The following is a 9,574-nucleotide window of genomic DNA, read 5'->3' on the forward strand; positions in this document are numbered from 1 at the left end:
TCATGAACTGGAAGGAAACCTGGTGAATTGATCATTCTTATCTGGAGAATTTGTATCCATGATTTACTTCACACTTGCACCAAAATAGTTTATTAACCTGCATGTTATTTTTCAATTTAAAAGGATGCACTTAGTCTCTTCTTAAAATAATAGTACAAATAGGGGCACCTGGGTGGCTCAGTCGTTAAGCATCTGACTTTGGCTGGGTTCATGATCTCACAGTCCATGGGTTCGAGCCCCGCATCGGGCTCTGCACTGACAGCTCAGAGCCTGGAGCCCTGCTCCACATTCTGTGTCTCCCTCTGTGCCCCTCCCCCACTAGTGCTCTGTCTCCCAAAAATAAATGTTAAAGAAAAAATTTTAATAATAATAGTATAAATACAGTGTACCCTCAGTTTACAGGCATGTAGAAAGAGAACGAGACATAACACTCACCCAGTGTTGGGAGTTAAAATGACATTAAATGTTTCTAAAATGTTTCTAAAGATAGAGGTGGCTTCCAGCACAACTGTCTAATGGGGGAGGATGTGGTTGGAACTGAGCAGGTGCCTCCTAGAACCTTTAGGCACTGGAGCCTGAAATGTTATCCAAGTTAGGAAAAGAAATCTAGGATGGCTTCTGTGAATGTGATAAAACTGGCACGATGACCCTTTCTATTAGAACTACAGATGTACAAGTTACACTGAATATTTAAGTCTGAAAAAGGAAATTTGTGCATTATTTTAAAACATCTTAGTACAAATTGATTCTCCACGTTTACAGCTGAGACCCAATATCCCTGATGTTTTTTTTTTTTTTTTAATCACTGGAATGAAGTCTAAAGACCTCTTCAAAATTAGATCGAGAACTCTCATGAATTTATGCTTGTTTTGCCTGTGAATTTGAGGAGTCTGACATTTAACAATTAAAGTCCAAAATGAAACTCTAGAATAGCATATGAACTAAAATTACCAAGGTCTGTGCCCGTGGCATCCCATCATTCTGTATCTGGTGTGACATTTCCTCTCAGAGAACCACATTTGGATCCCACCGTGACACAGAGCCACATGCTCTAACAAAATATATTTGGTTTGTTGGCTCACTCAATTTTCCTTATGACTTTCCTTCCTAATTCATTTCGCAAGTTTTTATTGAATACCTGCTATTGTGCCTGGGCACACCACTGCTCCGGACGTTTAGTAGCGAACCAGATAGGCATTGTTTTCTTATTCATCTTTTCTATTCTATTGAGGAGACATCACTAAAACAAAATTTCTTCGTTAGAATTTGGTGATCGTTTCAAAGACTCTACCCAGCTTTTCTGACTTCTCTGACTCCTTCCTGGTCTGAGAATGCTCAGGGATACCCAAAATGCACTAGAAACTGTCTCATGCCTCATTGCCACTTGGGGTTCTCCTTTTTAAGTCAGGTCTCGGTAGAAATGGAAACTATATATTGCTTTGCGAGTTCAAAGTGGTGCTCTTATGGACTTCATCTCATTCAGTCCTCAAGAACAAGGTAGCATAGGAATGGTCTCCCATTTTACAGGTGAGAAAACTGAATCCCCTAAAAATGGATGGATTTATCTTCATTTGAGCCCAGGTCTCCTGATTTTAGATCCCTTGCTCTTTGATTCACTTAGAAGTTTTCTTTTTTCTTTCTTTCTTTTTTTTTTTAATGTTTATTTACTTTTGAGAGAGAGCACTAGCATGTAAGTGCGGGAGGGACAGAGAGAGAGAGGGGACAGAGGATCCAAAGAGTGCTCAGGGCTGACAGCAGAGAGCCGAATGTGGGGCTCGAACTCACAAACCGTGAGATCATGACCTGAGCTGAAGTCAGACGCTTAACCGACTGAGCCACCCAGGTGCCCCTGATCCACTTATAGTTTTCTTTTTCTTTCTTTCTTTCTTTTTTTTTTTTTAATGTTTATTTTTTGAGAGAGAGCAAGCAGGGGGGAGGAGTAGAGAGAGGGAGACAGAGAATCTGAAGCAGACCTGGTGCATGGCAGCACAGAGCCCGACTTGGGGATCGAACCTACAAACAGTAACCGTGAGATCATGACCAGAGCCGAAATCAAGAGCCTGGGCGTTCAACTGCCTGAGCCACCCGGGCGCCCCCACTTTGTAGTTTTCAAACCACGTTTCTCCAAGCCCTTCCAGTCCCATAAAGACTTCCGGGAAAGCCTGAGTGGGTGGAGCCCAGGCCTTCCTCCTTTGTCCCCCTACTTTAACTGAAGCAGTCCACTCCTGTCTGTTTTTCCATTTTAGGCTTTCATTCAAGATTTAATTGGAAGATTTCATAAGAAAAAGTTTAAATACCACTTGATGTCACCAATCTGCTTCTACAACCATCTATCACCAAGTGGGGAATCACTAGGTCATACCCTCACGTCTAGTCCAGAACCCAGTACCCTCTAGGTACAGTCATGGTCATTGTACAACTAAATGGTGAGGCAGGATATAACACAGTGGTTCACAGGCCCCACGCTGCAGCCGGAATACCTGGGCTACCACTTACCACTAGCTGTGAGCCTTTGGGCAAGTCAACCTCTTTGTATCTAGGTTTCTTCAACTAAAACGGAGGTAACAATAGTTCCTTAAAAGACTATTGTGAAAATTAAAGGAATTGATATATGCTTAAGGGGGGAAAAGATACTTGAAACAGTACTCAGCACAATCACCATGGCATGGATCCTATGGGCATGCCTCCCTCTCACTTCCAACAGAACCGCTGTGTGCTGTGAAGTTTAGATGGTTTTGTTGAAAGCAAATTGCTGAATTTCAGTTCCATTCAGGAGGCAGGAAATAGTCCGTTTGTCTCATGGAAAAGGATGAGTCTTATAAATTTGACTTCTTTATTTTTAGGCATGTATGGGAAATTATTACTGACAGGAAAATGAGGCTGAAAAAAATACCATAAAATTCCATAGGTTTGGTTTTACGCCAAACTAAAACTGACTACTTAGGTAAAAACTAACTTACATACCTCTAACAGGGTAACAAAAACAGCCCATGGTTGCTGCTGGCAGAAGAGGTATATTCCCAAACCAGAAGCTGTAATGAGCTCAGAACTGCTCCCACTGAGGAAATGTAGCAAAAGATTAAGCTGATCCTGAAAGTTCACTCATGGCAACCCTGAGCCCCACAGGCAGCTTTGGTAACTCTGAGCCGTGAGTGGCTGAGGGCATCGAGCAGGGTGGGATGGAAGGCAGGTTGGAAAAGGGTGGGGATGCCCAGCAGGTTTCACAGCAGGGAGGGAGGTCTGCTGTAGCAGAACAGAGGGGCTTGCTGGACAAAAGAAGGCAGGCGGCAGTGATCTGTTTATAGCCGATTCCCGTTATGTGTCTGTCATCTCCTTCCTGTACAGACTCAGGTTACCGATCTCTCTAACTCAATGAAATACAAGAGATCTCCCGCTTTTAAAAATGTTTGTAAATTTCTTATTTGGAACTCTGGATGTTTTCCATTGGAATAATATTCTAAGTGATGGTTAGGTTCCCAGGTTGGCTCCAACTAATGTAGTCCATAAGGTAGCTGAAATATTCACATTAACAATTTACAAACATTTTTTTAAATATTTATTTATCTTGAGAGCGAGACAGAGAGAGAGCATGCAAGCAGGGGAGGGGTAGAGAGAGGGAGAGAGAGAATCCCAAGCAGGCTCCATGCTGCCAGCACAGAGCCTAATGTGGGGCTCAATCTCACAAACCCATGAGATCATGACCAAAATCAGGCTGAAATCAAGAGCCAGACGCTTAACCAACCGAGCCACCCAGGCGCCTCTCATTTAACAATTTTTAAAAGAAAACAAAATAATACTTTTTTTTGCTAAAAACTAAAGCAAAAAATAGAATTAAAAATAAGACTAGTTTATCTTATATATTGAGGCTTGAAAGAAAAGTAAGCTTAATTACAGAAAAAGTATGGGTAAATAGAGACTTGTCCCATTGAAGGAAGCTTCTGAGGGTTTTCCCTTAAAGGCTGTAGGTGAGGACAGGATCGAGATTTGTTTTATTTCATTTTCCTTTAAATTCAGGTTTTATTTTTCTTATGATATAAATAACACTTGTTTATGGTAGAAAATGGAAACAAGCCAAAGAAAAAAGTAAAAAATCGCCATCATCCCACTACCCAGACAGAACACAAATGTAAGTTGCCCAGGCGGTTTATCAATGTCTGTAGTGATATTTAAATTAAATACCTTTCATTTGTTTACACAAACAAGATTATACTAGGTATACATCTCTGTACTATGTTTTCTCACTTAATAAAATCTTTTATTTAATGTTTCCTATGTTACTATGTATTCATTCACATCACTAAGTTAATTGCTGTTATTTTGTGATGATTGCACCATACTGTAATCAGTCTTGTAGTTCAGACCTCTCAGTTGTTCCTACTTTTTGGCTCTGGTAACGATTTGGCTACAGTTAACATTTTGGAAGTACATTTTTGAGTACTCGTATAATAATTTCCTTAAAGTCATAAAAATGAAATCGTATCAATAGAGGAAGCACACTGTTTAAGTTTTTTTTGGTAAATATACTGCCAAATTCGCTTCCATAAAGGCTAAAATCTTATACTTTCACACCATTATTGTGACTGTTTCCCTATATATTAAGCATTGAGTATTATCAAGAAACTGGTTCCCTTTTTATATCAAATTCACTTCAAAACTGTATGGGAAACAGAAACAAATTGCAAATGATTTAAAACACAGACACAGACACACACACACACACACACACACACTAAATGTTAGAAGATATGCCATTTTAGAAATTCCTCAGAGTATAATGAATCTTATTTTTCAAAGCTGTATCAGGTGTAATTCACCAAGACAAGTCTCTTCAGATCTTTTCATTTTTAACGTGATAGTAAAGACTTCAAATCTGTTCTTCTCTTTTCCTCATTACTTACATCTACCACCTTGTGTCTGGACATCTCTGTGTGCTAACAACTTTATATTCATTAACTCATTTACTCAGTGAATTGGGAATATTAAAAATAACACAGGGCTTTAATACCCCAAATACTATCCCCATGTCGCAAAATTCTCTCTCTCTCTCTCTCTCTCTCTCTCTCTCTCTCTTTCTCTCTCTATCTCTATCTCTCTCTCTCTCTTTCTCTCTGCATCCTTCTCCCCTCCTCCACTCCAGACTCAGAGGAAAAATCCCTCTCTTTTCTTCAAGTCTCGCTTCCCCCTCCTCCCATGTCCTTCAAGACTGGAAACTTGTTCTGTCCTTGACGTTCCATTCTCCGGTGATGTTTATATTCCTCCATCTATAAATATATTCCCTTGACCCTAGATCCCTCTACCTGTCGTTCTATTTTTTCTCCGTCCACTCTCTGACATTGTTAGGAAAGAAGGGTCTCCACTTCGTCATCTCCCATCCACTCGTCAACCCACAACCACCAAACCTCCTCCACTCCTGTGACTCCTCTAAAACCTCCCTAACAGTTTGGCAGCCACAGAGCCAGGACAAGAGGTTCTTGAACTTGACCTGAGGAGCTGGCTGACAGCTTCCAGCTGCCATAACGTTTCATTTGCAACCCTGAAGCCATGCTCAGTACCCACACTCCCTACCTCACAGTGACTGAACATGGTGAGGGTACTAGAGTGGGGCCAGTTTTCTCCCTACAGGACTCCTTGAACGGGCAATCCTTGTGGGGAACGCCCCACTGGCCTGGCCAAGACCTTCCCAGACTAAAATCTGAGGCTCTTTCAAGTCATCCTCCTTCCTTCCTTCTCTCTTCTTACACCTGTCAGATCATCATCGCACCATGGTCTGAAGACTTTCCCTGCCTACCCCTGCTCCCTCCTCTTTTATCCTTCACAGGCATTACCTTAAATGCAATAAATCTCTTGTATGTCTCATTCTCTCTGGGCATCTTCTTAAAAGGAGCTGAACTGACCCATGGTGATCACCCACTTTCCTAATTGCCAAACCTATGAACTATTTTCTGTCCTTTCATGAAGTCTCACATTAAGCCCCATGACTTGGTTTCAGATTGCTTTTCTCCCAAAGCTTCCATGATACAGTATCTTCTTCTTCTCCTCCTTCGTCCCCCATCATTTCAACTTTTTCTGTGGTCTTTTCTTTCTACAACCAATCCTTAAATATTGGTTTTCCTTAAGAATCTTTTTCTATGGCCCTCTGCTCTTTGCACACGTTCTGTCTCAGTGCTGTAACTGATTATCAGAGTTTTAACCAAGATCATTGCTGATGACTCACAAATATATCTCCAGTTCAGGATTCTCTCCTGAGTTCTAAAGCCAAATATCCAACTGCCAACTGGACATTTCCATTTAGAGGAATTAAGCCAAATACATTGGTTTTGGCTTTAATCCTATCTATCCTCTTGTATTATCTTCTTACCAATCACTCACAAGGAAACTTAAGACTTATTCTCAACAACTCCTCTTCCATCACCCCATATCCATTTTGTGGTTTGATAGTCTTGTCTTCAAAATAGGTCATATCCGTCGTTTCTGCTGCAGTTCTACGGTGATTGTTTCCATTTAAGCCTTCATCATTTTTTTAAAAACTTTGTAAAACGCTCATTTTTGAGAGAGAGAGACAGAGACAGAGCATGAGTGGGGGAGGGGCAGAGAGAGAAGGAGACACAGAATCCGAAGCAGCCTCCAGGCTCTGAACGGTCAGCACAGAGCCCGATGTGGGGCTCGAACTCACGAGCCGTGAGATCAGGACCTGAGCCAAAGTTGGATGCGAGGTATCTAAATGTGAGGTATCTGAAAATCTACACTAGTAGTCTAAATAGTTTTGAGAAGAGACCTACTCCTGTCTTCAGTTATAGAATTCTCATCAATAGAAATCACCTTGTTTTGTTTTCTTCCTAGCATCCATTACTACCTGAAATTACCTTATTGTATGTTGCCCATTAGAACATAAACAGAGGCTGTGTCTTTCTTGTTCACCACCATACACATGCCACTGCCCAGGACAGTGCCTGGTTAGGTTTGCAAAAGTTGAGGCCACACAACTAGTAAAAACAGGAGATAAGACTGGAGCCGAAGTCTGTCTGAAATTACCCACAAACTTGGTGTCCTTGAGTACCCAAGAAATATTTGGTGAAACAACAAATGAAGTCAGTGAACTTTTGTAAGTTTATTTATTTATTTTGAGGTGGGGGGGGAGGAGAAGAGAGAGGAGAGAGAGAGAACCCCAAGCAGGCTCTGCACGGCCAGCTTGGAGCCTGAAGCGGGGCTCGAACCCAGGAACTGTGGCATCATGACCTGACACAAAACCAAGAGTCGGATGCTTAACCAACTGAGCCACCCAGATGCCCCTTGGTGAATGTTTTTAAATGGAGAGTGTAGGGGTGCCTGGGTGGCTCAGTTGGTTTAGCGTCCAACTTCTGCTCAGCTCATGATCTCACAGCTCATGGGTTAGAGCCTTGCATTGGGCTCTGTGCTGTCAGTGCAGAGCCGGCTTTGGATCCTATCTCCTTCTCTCTGCCCCTCCCCCACTAGAGCTTACGCGCACATGCTCTCTCTCTCAAAAATAAACATTAAAAAAATGGAGAATATAGTGGTGTCTTATTTGTTTATGTTTATTTATTTTTGAGAGGGAGCAAGAGAGAGTGCATGGATGCATGTGAGTGGAGGAGGGGCAAAAAGGGAGAATCCCAAGTAGGACTCTTGCTGTCAGCATAGACCCTGACTTGGGGCTCTATCTCATGAACCATGAGATCATGACCTGAGTCAAAGTCAAGAGTCAGACAACTAACCAACTGAGCCACCCAGGAGCCCCTCAAAGTGATGTTTTAAAAAGATTTCATCTGGAAGTATTTTGCAATATGATTTGGAGGCAGCGAAAATAATTAAGAATCTATTGCAATCATCTGAATTTGAGGTGACTAATGATTTATGAAAATTACATTAGCTGCTAATAACCAAAAAACCTGAGTAATCAATTTCTTTTTTTTTTTTTTTTTTTTTTACATTTAGAAAGATCTATTTATTTGAAAGCCTTTTAAGTCAGTTTCTATTTAACCGCACTGTGAAATATGGTCATGTAAGCCATTTGCTTAGCTGTTGTATTATTTCTAAGACAGATTTCACATCTTCCATGCTGTTATTAGAAACTGTGTAGGATGAAATAGGAAATAAGCAGATAGTATTTATAAAAAATGCTTACATTTGTGCAGACGGAATACCACATATGAACGTATTTAAGTTTACCTTCAAATAAGGAAAACTAATCATTCATCTGAGTAATCAATTTCTAAAACAAATTTATTTTTCTTATATACAGGTAAGCCTTGAACAACATGGATTAAAACTGCCACATCCATTTATACACAGATTTTTTTTTATAAATACTGTAGTATAAATGTATTTTCCTTATGGTTTTCTCTTCTTTAGCTTACTCTTATAAAAATACAGTATACAATATATAACATGCAAAATATGTGTTAATCAACTGTTTATGTCATCAGTAAGGCTTCTGGTCTGTAGTAGGCTATTAGTAGTTAAGTTTGGGGGGAGTCAAAAGTTACATGTGGATTTTCGACCATACGAGGGGGCAGCGAGAAGGATGTCAGTAACCCTAACTCCAGCGCTGTTTGGGGGTCATCTGTTTTAGAAAGCCTGCAGGGGGGCAGTCCAGGGCTAATATGGCGACTTGAGGATATCTTCAAGGACCCTGGCTCTTTTCTTCTGCTCAGGTATTTCTTCACATGTGGCTTTTGTCCTGCTCATCACTTGTGTTACAACAATGGTTGATTTGCACTCACCCAGATATATATATTTTTTATTCCAGAGAGGAAGAAGAAGACTGGCAAAAAAGCAGAACGTATGCCAGCTAAGATGATGTCTTCTAAAAGGGGTTTTATAGACATGGCACCCAGCAATCCTGTTTATATCCCATTGGTCAAACTGTACTTCATGGCCACGTCTAGCTGCTTGGAGGTTTAGCAAACACAGTTGATTTCGGCTGAGTACGTTAGTGCCCAAACTAAAAAGGGCTTTATTAATAAGAAAAAAAAAGGGAAAATGACTTTTGAGTAGATAGCTAGGGTATCTGCCACAAATGGAATGGGAAAATTGAAGGATAACATATAAAGATAAGGATCGCTAAAGAGGAAGGAAGATTGGGGAAGGAAATGTTTAGTTTGGATATATCAATTTGTAGATACCCCTGGGAAACCCGGGTGGAAATATCACCAAAAAAGTTGGAAAGGAATGAACAAATGTTTTGGTTCAGTAACACCATTGTAAATGTGTTTTCATGTTGCTGATGAAAAGGAGGCGATCGCCAAAAACGTAGGCAGCAAACTATTCAGTTTTGCCAACAAAAAGGCTTGTTCCAATTTTCCATAGGAAACAGTTAGTGTTGAAAAGATTATTCAGTCTACATCCATAATTCTGTTGTAATCTGAAGTTCCAACTTGTGCTACTGTCTTTAATATAAACTGTTACAACTGATAAGCTCTGCTGAATCTCAGAAATACTTTCTTTACCTAACAGTAATTATCACATAATTAGCCACAGCAAAGACTCTCTATTATTGTCGAAAGATCCTAAGATTTTGGTCCAGAGGGCCTTAGCTTTGCCATTTATGAGTAGAAAG

Source organism: Panthera pardus, unplaced genomic scaffold, assembly GCF_024362965.1.
Source record: "Panthera pardus isolate Hobbes unplaced genomic scaffold, ASM2436296v1 HiC_scaffold_11, whole genome shotgun sequence".
Taxonomy (NCBI): Eukaryota; Metazoa; Chordata; class Mammalia; order Carnivora; family Felidae; genus Panthera; species Panthera pardus.